The sequence below is a fragment of the Triticum aestivum genome, chromosome 6D (assembly GCF_018294505.1).
Source record: "Triticum aestivum cultivar Chinese Spring chromosome 6D, IWGSC CS RefSeq v2.1, whole genome shotgun sequence".
In the NCBI taxonomy this organism is placed as follows: Eukaryota; Viridiplantae; Streptophyta; class Magnoliopsida; order Poales; family Poaceae; genus Triticum; species Triticum aestivum.
The window spans coordinates 406,033,574-406,046,078 of NC_057811.1; positions in this window are offsets into that span (position 1 = coordinate 406,033,574).

Sequence of the window (12,505 nt, forward strand, 5' to 3'; positions counted from 1 at the left end):
TCCACACACATACGCCAATTGTCGTTCTTCTTAAGTACCAGCACCGGATTAGCCAACCATTCAGGATGAAATACTTCAATGATAAATCCAGCCGCCAAGAGCCTGGCTACCTCCTCACCAATTGCCTTGCGTCTTTCTTCATTGAACCGGCGAAGAAACTGCTTGACCGGTTTAAACTTGGGATCGACATTAAGAGTGTGCTCAACGAGTTCTGTAGGTACACATGGCATGTGAGAAGGCTTCCACACAAAGATGTCCCAATTCTCACGGATGAACTCGATGAGCGCGCTTTCCTATTTCGGATCCAAGTTAGCGCTGATGCTAAACTGCTTGGATGAATCGCCAAGAATAAAATCAACCAGCTTAGTCTCATCAGCCTTTTTAAACTTCAAGGCCGGATCATGCTCTGTAGTTGGCTTTTTCAAAGAAGTCATATCCGCCGGATCAACATTGTCCTTGTAGAATTTCAACTCCTCTGTTGCACAAACCGACTCAGCATATGCCGCATCACCTTCTTCACATTCAAAAGCGATCTTACGGCTTCCATGAACAGTGATGGTCCCCTTATGACCCGGCATCTTGAGCTGCTGATAGACATAACGGGGCCTTGCCATGAACTTAGCATAAGCTGGCCGTCCAAACAGGGCATGATACGGGCTCTTGATTTTCACCACTTCAAAAGTCAATGTCTCTGATCTTGAATCATGCTCATCTCCAAAAGCAACCTCCAGAGCTATCTTACCAACTGGATATGCTGATTTACCAGGCACAACACCATGGAAGACCGTGTTGGACGGTTTAAGATTCTTATCTGTTAACCCCATGCGACGGAAGGTTTCATAATAAAGGATATTGATACTACTCCCTCCATCCATGAGTACCTTGGTGAACTTATATCCTCCAACCTGAGGCGCTACCACCAATGCTAGATGACCCGGATTATCAACCCGAGGTGGATGGTCCTCCCGACTCCACACAATGGGCTGTTCAGACCAGCGCAAGTAACGGGGCACCGCCGGTTCAACGGAGTTCACTGCCCTTTTATGAAGCTTCTGATCATGCTTGCACAGGCTAGTGGTGAAGACATGATACTGCCCACTATTCAACTGCTTCGGGTTGCTCTGGTAACCCGACTGCTGTTGTTGCTGCTGATTGCCCTGATGATTACAACAACCTTGGTTGCCCTGATTGCCTTGATTGCCATGTCCGCTCTGATTACCATGAAAACCTGAACCGGAACTGCCTCCACCATAACCCAGCCTATGAGATCCGGGGCCTGAACCACCGCCCGGTCCATGATCATACCGAAAAAATCTGAATTTTTGAACTCCTGCATAATATAACAATCCTTCCAGAGGTGCGTGGCCGGCTTATCCCGCGACCCATGCTTTGGGCTAGGCTGGTTTAACAGGTAAGACAGGCGCTCCGGATTGGGACTTGGTCCTCCACCACGCTGGGGCGGTTTACCCTTATGACGCTGGCCTTTGTCCCGCGCGTTGGTATTAGCCACAAAATCTAAACTGTTATCTGCTTTACGCTTACCGTTGTTTCCATAACTCGCCGGGTTATGCTGCTGCCCTTTGGTGCTGCCGCTCTTCTTTCCCTTCCCTGTCTTGTCGTCGTCAGACTCGGGGTCCTTGGTACTATCAGAATCAGCATACTTTGTCAGAGCTGCCATAAGCGTTCCCATGTCGTTGCAATGACGTTTGAGCCGTCCCAACTTCAACTTCAGAGGTGCAAACCGGAAATTGCCTTCCAACGGTAAGACTGCCGTATCAGCGTTGATGTGGTCTGACGAATGCAAAATCTCCGAAACCCGGCGTACCCCACGGGTTGTTGCCTCTCCTTCCTCCTGGACACAGGCAGCTAAGTCCACAATCGACATGGGCTGCTTGCATGTATCCTTGAAATTCTGGATAAACCGGGCCCTTAACTCGGCCCATGACCCAATGGAGTTAGCTGGCAGGTTTTTCAACCATGTGCGAGCTGTTCCCTCCAACGTCATGGTGAAGTATTTAGCACACGCCGCATCGTCCACATCCAACATCTCCATCGCCATCTCATAGCTTTCAACCCATGACTCGGGGGATAAATCGGCAGTGTAATTCGGCACCTTACGTGGGCCCTTGAAATCCTTGGGCAGGCGCATGTTGCGCAGTGCTGGGACGAGACACGGCACCCCCAAAGAACTAGAGGTAACCCCTGGTGCCACCGAAGTTGTTGGACGAATCGGAGTAAGTTGGCGGGCTTCATGCTGCGCCGCTAACTCGGCTTCTCGACGTGCCCTAGCACGATCCACCACATCCTGAGCATCTCCACCGCCACCCGCCGGGTTATGGCCACGAGGCGGATTACGATTTCGCACACTGCTTGACACGGCCGGTTCATCCATATGCCTGCTATAACTCCGGCTCGGGCGGGGAGTAGAATGAATCCTTTCGCGGCTGTATGAATAAGCCTGTTGCTGAGTCAAGGCTGTCTGAAGGAGCTCTCTAGCCCGTCGTGTCTCGACCGCTACTGGGGACTCGCCTTCGATCGGGAGGGTTGCCAATCATGAAGCAGCGACAACAATGTTATCCAACGGGTTAGAGTAATGACCCGGTGGTGTTGGGACGTGCTGCGGTAGGACATTGTTCGGACGAGGCGGATTCGTCGGGCGCGGCTGAACCGGCGCCCCCGTTCCAGGTGCCTCCACCCGGTTTACTACTGGCGGATTACTGGTTCCTGCTCCTGGGGTGTCAAGGAGATTCCTGGCTTCATAAACCGGAGGTAGGTGAGATCGGTACCTTCTCCTCATGAAATCATTTGATGCGCTCTGATCTAACATAAGCCGGTAAGCCTGTGCATCCAACTCGGCTCGTTCTGCAGCGACCCTGGTATCCTCAGCCGCCAGGTCGGCCTTGGCTTGAGTTATCTGATCCTCACCTTCGCGATTTCCGCATTATGCTCCTCTTGGTTTGTTGGGTTAACTTCCTCCATCAGCGTTGCCAAAGCGTCAAATAAATCAGATAAAACCTGAGCCAGCGGTCCCACAGGGCCTCCTGCCCTGGCTGCTGTCGCCGCTACTGATCCGGAAACCATCGCCGCTGTGGTCGAAGAGTGAGGCGCTGGCTGTGTACCGACCATGAAGATCGCAACCCAGTTTGGCGGATCAAAGGGGTCCGGAATACTGTCACCATCGGAACAGCCCCCAATCGGGCCATCTTGCAGCTGATACAATGACTCGGTCTCTTCGGTCGATGATTCGTCATCAGAATAAACGACGGTCTCACCACCAGATGCCGATCTATCCTCAGATTCCGCTCCATGGATGACTCCCACGAAGGCACGCTTCATGGCAGGCTGAACCTGGGCGGGTCTCGCATGCTGAGCCGTTTCAACGATGTCGGTGCAGATGTCCGGCTCAGGGCCCGGCTCGCCAATCTTGCCAATGAAGACGTGGATGCCGCCGAAGGGGACCCGGTACCCATACTCAATTGAGCCGGCCTCGGGGCCCCAGCCTGCGTCGTCGATGTAGAGCTTGCCGCAACGACTCTTAGTCATCCGGCCCACAACGTATCCCTTGAGCCCTTCGAAGCTGCCCTCTAAAACTTGAAACCATCGTGCGATAGCCCCATGGTGGGCGCCAACTGTCGTGGTTTTGTCACGGCAGATGTCCTAGTGAAAGGAGTTAGTCGTGGAGTCATTGCGACGGGTTAGCTTAAAGGGGTTAAAGCGGACAAAGGACGCAGAGAGTTTATACTGGTTCGGCCCCTTGCGGTGAAGGTAAAATCCTAATCCAGTTGTTGTGGAATTGCTAGGGTTTCGATGACCAGGGAGCGAATCCGCTATGCTTGGCTCTGGAGTTGTTGTTTGTTGTGCCTAAACCGCTGTCGGGTCATCCTCTTATATACATGGGTTGATGCCCGTCGATTTACAGGATCCCGAGGTCGGCTCATAAACATGTCCGGCCCGGTCTCTACTATTTCTATCTTACAACACAAGCTTACATATCAATGTCGGTTTATTTTTACAGGCCTTAATCCGCGTTTGGGCCCTGGGCCTTCATAAAGCGCCATCGTCTTTCTCTTCATGGGCTTCAAATATAATAATTCATTATGGGGATAACCCGGCCTCTCCTGGCCGGTTTACGTCCAACAGTAATATCCCCAACAGTTACCATTGATCCTCAGATGCACAGTTTGGGACCCCCTACCCGAGATATGCCGGTTTTGACACCGACACCGCCCACCTCGACGCCCTCCGCACCACCATCCTTGCCACCTTCGACCTCGTCATCGGAGGAGATCACGATAACCTCGCCACCCTCTGCGCAGGCAAAGATCATCCGCTCCGCATCCACGAGCTCTGGCTGCTACCGGCGGAGCTCTTGCATGTAGGCCTCGTCGACGGCCTCAACCTCGAGGTGCTACCACGCCTCGTGGTCCTCCCGCACCATAGCCGAGCTCACCACCCTGGCTCCGGTGGGATGAGGTCGCCCGGGCGTGTGCCGAAGGGGAAATTGAGCCTAGCCATCGCGATGTGGTAGCGGACCTGCCAGTGGTCGTACTCCATGGCCGGGAGCTCGGCTGTGTGGAAGCTATCGAGCCACCGGCGGGTGTGGGTCTCCCGATCCATAATCTCGGTGACCCATGTCCCCCACCGCTGCTGCCGGACCCCGAGGTAGGACCTCGTCGGTGGTCAGGCCCAAGGAAGGATGGGAAAGTCCTTAAACCAATGTAGGGGCGCGGCGGCGGGCGGGTCGGGCGACTAGCGATGGCGGCTCTATAAATAGCCCGCAGACAAAGACAGGGACACCTCGGCGGCCACCTCACCGACGTCAGGCGAAGAGGCCGCGATAAACCACTTTTTGGCCATTGGCTCCTAAGCTCCCCGGCACACAGGCAGAGGTTGAGGATGGAGGCGGCGGCGGTGATGGTGGCGACCTACCACTGGTTTCGAGCGAGGGAGGGGTGGTGTGTGTCTGTGTGAGTGTCTGTGTGAGCGGAGATTTTGAGGAGTGTGTGTGTGTAGAGGGGGGGGAGGTGGTGTTTGAGGAAATACCATGTCAATTGAATATTTTACTAGGCGGGAGTAAAATGCTGGGCTACTGAAAATTTAGATCAAGGGCGAGCAGATATTTTTGAGATTGCGTGGGATGCAAAGGCGGGAGTGAAATGGCAGGGCTACTAAAATTTGGATCAAGGGAGAGCTGATATTTTTGAGATTGCGAGGGATGCAGAGGCGGGAGTAACAAGCCTGGCCTATTGAAAATTTGAATCAAGGGTGAGCTGATATTTTTGAAATTGTGAGGGATGCAGAGGCGGGAGTAAAATCCCGTGGCTACTGAAAATTTGAATCAAGGGATTGAAGCAGAGCATGAGTAACAGATGTCGCACACGGTCCACACATACTAATCGTATGCTATCAAACATAAAAACCTTCCAGACGGTAGATATTTCCAGATTGCGAGGTAGTAGATATTTTAGGACAACATGATCCGGCGGCAATGTATTCCGCTTCGGTAGTGGATAAGGATACCGAGTTTTGTTTCTTGGTGGACCAAGACACAAGGGATCTGCCAAGAAATTGACAAGTATCCGAAGTGGACTTCCTATCAAGCTTGTCACCGGCATAGTACGAATCGGAGTAGCCGACAAGATCAAAGGATGACCTCTTAGGATACGAAATGCCAAAGTTTGGTGTATGAATTAAGTATCTCATTATCCTTTTCACAACCTTAAGATGAGACTCTTTAGGGGCCGCTTGATATCGTGCACACATGCACACACTTAGCATAATGTCGGGACGGGAGGCACATAGATATAACAATGAACCAATCATTGAGCGATAAACCTTTTGGTCAACCAGTTTGCCATCCTTAGTCAAGTCAAGATGCCCACTAGTAGGCATGGCTGTTTTCATACCTTTGCTTTCTTGCATGTTGAACTTCTTGAAAAGATCCTTGGTATACTTTGTTTGAGAGACAAAGGGACCTTCCTTACACTACTAGGGAAAACCTTATACACAGAACTTTAGCTGTAGCGCGTGTGTAAAAAGCACGCTGGTGCTAAGTAGCAGTAGCGCGCTGGTGTAAACGGCGCTACAGATACAATTGTAGCAGTAGCGCGCCTGAAGATAAATGCGCTACTACTAAAATTCCCACGACTTAGACGATAGGCTACACATAGTAGTAGCGATCACGTAGAACCGCGCTACCGCTACTTGCTTTGTAGCAGCGCGTTTACGATGAAGTGCGCTACTGCTAAAGGAAATAAAATTAAATGGAAAGCAAATAGAAAAGTAAATGAAAATGAAAGAAATAGAAAAAGGTGAAAGGAAACCAATAAAATGTGAAGAAAAATAAATGAAAAAGGGGAAAAAGGAGAAAGGAATAGCAGTAACGCGTATCGAGGAAAACGCTGTAGCTAGCTTAGCAGTAGCGCACTTCCTGGAAGGCGCTACTGCTACTTCTGACTTAACCGCGCGGTCGTTCTTCCCCACGGCCACTTCCCCCAAATCCAACTCCTCCGCTGTCACCGCCGCCGTCGCCCGTCGGCCGCCGCGCGCTCCCCCGTCGCTCTCCGCACACCCTCGACCCCGGATTCGACGCCGCCCCCGAACCCGACCTCGACGCCACCGCCGACCTCGACGCCGCCCTCCGCCGCGCGCCCGAGCCCCGACCCCGACCTCGACGCTACCTGCCCCTCCCTCGCCGCAGCACCCGAGGTGCGCACGCCTGCTCCTCCCCCTCCCCTACCTCTGCCTAGCTAGGGATCTTCATATTTTAGTTGCATCAAATTAGTTAGGGTTCATCTATGGGTGGAAATGAATCGGATGCGGATGTTATCGGATACGGATGCGGCTCGGATGTTTTCTTAGATGATGAATAAACACTATTGTCATGCATAATAAAACGAGTGAAATTTGACCACTTATTTCACTTTTAAGTTGGATAATTGGAATATCCGCTACCACTTTCCACCCCTAGGTTCATCAAATTAGATGGTAATTAGGGCAGTAGTTCCTAGGTACTAATTAGTTAGTAAGAACTAGGTACTAATTAGGTACTAGTTTATTTTTATTTATAGTAAGTTTATTTTTAGTAAGAACTAGTTGAATTAATAGAACTAGTTAGTAAGAACTTGTTGTTATTTTTTAGTTAAAGCAATTTTCCCGCATCGACGTCGACGATGCCTATCCCGCATCCTCGTCGTCGACTCGGCGGAGGACACCTGCTTGACTAGATGGGCCATGTCCGGGACTGGGCTCCGTCGGGCTGGTACTGGGAGGCGCTACCTACCGGGGGGTGCAGCTTGGTAAAGAGCCAGCCCATCTTTGACCCGAACCTTCTTTGGTGGCGGTCGCGTGGGCCAGTGACGGTGTAGAGGCTTGAGGACCCCGCAGAGGTGGTACGTCACCGTGTCAGCGAGGAGGACGCGCACGTCCGTCGCTACTTGTTAGCGTTGGAGCACAGGTTCTCCAATACCTGGCAGGTTCTCGAGGGATCTCACTGGAGCTATGATCCTGTGATGGTTCCTTCTCTTTGGGTGTCCACCGCCCGCGCCGATACCCGTCGTGCGCTAGGGTTTTAGTTGTATTAGCGATGTTATATGTATGATATTATTCGGGATGTATTAGTGATAATATTCGACGATGTACGGACGCATGAGATGATTTACTTTTGCTTATTGAATGCATGCTAATTTGAATACTTATTTGTTTTACGATTTGGTTTTGCTTATTGAATGCTTATGTCAATATGAGTCCTATAAGATATTTTGAAATGTATATCTTGTGTTGCTCAAATAGGATATGTGCTTGCCCAAGTGGCCGGTCATGCTGCAGGTTACACCTCCGAGTGACCTATGGTTTGCCGGAGTGTTGATTCATTTCCGTTCCGGCAAATTTCACGCGCTCGATATGTCCTATTTTAGCAAAGGTCATGCCGGATTTTTCTGTGAATTTTGGCATGACTTGTGCCAGAATATGTAGGAAATATCGAGTGCCCCGGATTTGTGTGTTGAGTATCCTGGTAGTTGTCTTCGATCGATTTTTAATTAATGTTTCAACTATGAACATAGGAAATGTCTGACGACGAAAAGGATTTCGGTATTTGCAAATACTGCGAAGATGAGCGCGGCCTGTGCGACGGAATCTTCCTAGATGATGATAGGCGCTTCAGCATCAAGCTGGACGAGAACTTCGAAGTGGATACAGTAAGTCACAACGACAAGTCTTTTTTCGTAATTAAGCATGACATCTGCTTCATTTGCTTGAACTTATAATTTTTTTACTATTCTACTAGCGTATCCCCTGCCATGCAAGAGTTTTTGTCTTTGATAAGATAGATTTCAGTCGTACTATGGAGGTAAAGAGAGTTTACTTGAAGACCGAGCATGGTTGTATTTTCCACGCAAAATTATACAACGCAGATGACTACACCTTTTTTGGATGCAAAACTTGGCAAGCACTATGCAAGACTTATGCATTTGAGCCTGATATGGTTATCACCTTTGATATTCGTCCTAAAGATGATATTGAAGGTAATATCGTCATCTGGGTCGATGTGCAGACGCCTCCTGAAAGTGCGTTAAATCGACTAGAGGGGGGTGAATAGGCGATTTTTATGAATTCTTCACTGAGGAATTTGCCGATGAGGAAATTTCTTAGCGAAGAACTACTTGCACCGGAATAAGTACTCAAAAGTAAGCATAACATAATACAAGCATGGTCATCATGATGAAATGAAGACAAGCCCAGAGTACAGAAAGCGTAATCATAGGATAACATAGGATGAAGAGAAACAGACTGAAGAAATTGAACTGAGGAAATTGAGAAAGTCAAAGTCAAAGTCTTCAGACACAGATATGACAAGCACACAACACAGTAATGAGGAAATGAAAGAGTTGAGGAAATAGAACCAGTAGGCTTGGTGAAGACAATGATTTGGTAGACCAGTTCCAACTGCTGTCTTAGTTGTACATCTGGTTAGGGCGGCTAGGTATTTAAACCTGAGGACACACAGTACCGGATACCCAGTCCTGAACACGCAGTCCAGGACACTTAGTCCTCACCGTATTCCCCTTGAGCTAAGGTCACACAGACATCGCCCAATCACTCGTGGTAAGTCTTCAGGTGACTTCCGAACCTTCACAAACTCGGTCACTCGGCGATCCACAATTCCTCTTGGATGCTCTAGACCATGACGCCTAACCGTCTGGAAGAAGCACAGTCTTCAAAGGTAACAAGCGTCAGATCCACGCAGGATCAATCTCTTTAGTGATGCTCAATCACTTTGGGTTTGTAGGTGTTTGTGTTTGGGTTTTCCTCACTTGATGATTTTTGCTGAAAGTCCTCGGAGGATGGGATGCTCTCAAATGACAAATGTCAGTTTCCCTCGGAGCAGCCAACCAGCTAGTGGTTGTAGGGGGCGGCTATTTATAGCCTAGGGAGCAGCCTGTCATGATAAGACATAAATGCCCTTCAATGATATGACCGTTAGTTGGGTAGATATTTTGGGATAGCTGGCGCATAGCACAACAACGGTTGGAAATTTGAGTATCAAATTCCTCAGGGCTATCATGTTCCTCACTGTGTAGGCAATCCGCACTGGCAAATTCCTAACTCCTCAATCAGAACAAATTCCTCAGAGACCAGAAGAACTTAGTCTCTATCACTGAAGAATATGACTGGACTGTATGAGATTTCCAATGGCTTCACTCGAAGGGATTGGTAGGTGTAGGATTTTGAGTTGAGCATCACATGGAAATTTTTCCATAGTATTTCCTCGACCCCCTTTAATAGTACGGTGTTTCCTATGACTCAAGAAAGAGAAAATGAAACTACGAAAACAAAAGTCTTCACGCTTCATGTTCCTCAAACGAATATCAAGTCTTCAAGGTCACACCAATTTCTTCACTTTCAAAGTCTTCAGAAATTCAAAGTCTTCAGTCGAAGAACTTCATTTTTAGGGGTCGACTTTCTTTGTAAATATTAAACTCCTCATAGACTTATATACCTGTGTACACTCATAAACACATTAGTCCCTTAACCTATAAGTCTTCAATACACCAAAATCACTAAGGGGCACTAGATGCACTTACAATCTCCCCCTTTTTGGTGATTGATGACAATATAGGTTAAGTTTTCAACGGGGATAAACATATGAAGTGTAAATACTGATATTGAGGAATTTGATTGCAAGATATAGAAGAACTCCCCCTGAAGATGTGCATAGTGAGGAATTTGCTTTTGAAGCAATGCACACTTGAAGAGTTGAATCATGGAGATCTCCCCCTATATCTTGTAATTCATACACGCATTTGACATAATATATGAAGAATTTGAAATGCATGATGAAATATGGTGACTGGTGTAATTCAGCATGCGTGCAATAACATTAACGAGGAATAAGCATGCAGAAGAAACAGCAAAAGTATCAGGCCACCATAGAGTTTTAAGTTTACAACTCGATCCAACAAAGTCATCAGAAGAACGAGAGTTGTAACTTAGAAAAAAACGCCCATATAAGATAGACCCGCTTGAAAACTAACTCATATTTCTCCCCCTTTGTCATCGAATGACCAAAAGGTTCGAAAATGAGGACTAACGCCCCTGAAGAATATCAAGTTGATGAAGGAGCATCAGCGTTGTTGGGGTCGTTTGTTGTAGTAGGGCCTACCGCAGTGTCGTCCAAGTGTTCATGTTCATCAGTGTCACGTGATGAAGAATAGGAGCTGGCCTCCAAGGAAGGAACCTTGACCTTCTTGTACTTCTTCGGAGGAGGTGCAGCCCAGTCAACATCTTCCTTGAGACCCATTTTCTTCAGATCTTCTGCGCTATAAATGTGCAACAGAACAGCCCAGGTGCAGTTGAGGGTTTCATAAGGTAGTAGTGGTTTTTCTTCACTGCATTATGGGTAGCAGTCATGTTGTGAAGAATTGAACCAAACTGACGCTTGACCCATTTGTGATTACGATCAACCTTCTGGTGAAGACTGAGGAGAAGCTCACGGTCAGTCATCACCCTGGGAGCCGTGCCTTGAGGATTTGGCTTCGTTGCGTTGGCGGCAGAGTCATGGGTGGCAGAGTCATCATTGGTGGAGTAGGATGCAGCCTTGCAAAATTGACCATCCAATGGACGAATGCCTTCATCAATGACAGCCGTAGCCTTGCCCTTTTCATCAGCTGAGGAAAATGTCCGTTTGATGACTTCAATCGGGGGCAAGTAGCTGCAATGGTTCAGTGTATCAGCTTTGTAGTTGAGTGAAGACCTTGTTCTGATGAATCTCATAATCCACGGAGCATAAGGCTTCAACTCGAACGGTGACATTGCGACATTGGCCAGAGTCCTCATGAAGAAATCATGGAAGTTGACAGGAACGCCATGAATTATATTGAAAAGCATATTCTTCATGATGCCAATGACTTCTTCTTCATTCGAGTCGTGGCCCTTGATAGGACTCAATGTCTTCGTCAGAATGCGGTAGACAGTCCGAGGCACATATAGCAATTCCTTCACAAGGAATTTTGTTCTTGGGGGCTGACCTGGCTTCAAAGACTTCATCAGCACTTGCATATAGTTATCTGTAAGCTTAGGTTCACTGTAGACGCAACGAGCAGCTTCAAGGGTTGGACTGAGAGGCAAAGCACGAACCAATTAAGTAGTTGGTGCCATGTAGTGAGTATTTTTAGACATCCAGTCCAGCACCCATGAATTCACATCTTCAGAGTCTCCGGTGATGTGCAGAGTTGCATAAAATTGAAGAATGAGCTCTTCATTCCAATCACATATATCAGTGCAGAAATATAACAGTCCCGCGTCGTAAAGAACACTGAGGACTGGCCCGAAGCACGGCAGAGATTCCATATCCACATGAGGAATGTGCTCATGGTCGAAGACTTTGTCTTTGTTGAACAACACTGAGGAATAAAAATTTGCCTGGCTGGCAGTCCAGAAACGCCTCTTCCTAATGCGAGCAGAGTCATAGGGGTTGTAGTCAGTGAAGAATACGTGCTTGCCGAAGAAATCCTTAGCCTTGAAATTTTTTCTTCCTTGAGAATGGATCCTTTGGCTTGGGCGGAGGAGTGTCAGTCAGTTGCATGACAACCTCAGGAATCGCAATCTCAGGTTCTTCGGGCTGAGGAATTTCTGGTTCCTCTTCAGTGGCAGTCTGGGTCTTCAATTCTTCATTTTCATTTTCTTCAGCACTAGTGGCTGGAACTTGTTCATGAGCTTCATCAGATCCCATTTGAACTGTTGTTGCCGGGGACTGAGGAATTTGTTGCAATGGAGTGAAGAGCGGAGAGTTGGGGTGCTGACTTTCCCAGAAGTCATCATTCATCACTGGTGTGGTACAGCCAATGTCCACATCTTCATCTTCCATTTCTTCAACGCCAGCTTCTTCAGCAGTAAACTGAGGCATAGGCAAGGAAACTGTGGGGGTTGAAGGGATTTTATCCACTTCAATTTCTCCATCCATCTGCTCTAACGAAGCAGCAGAAGGATTTTCTTCATCGGATCC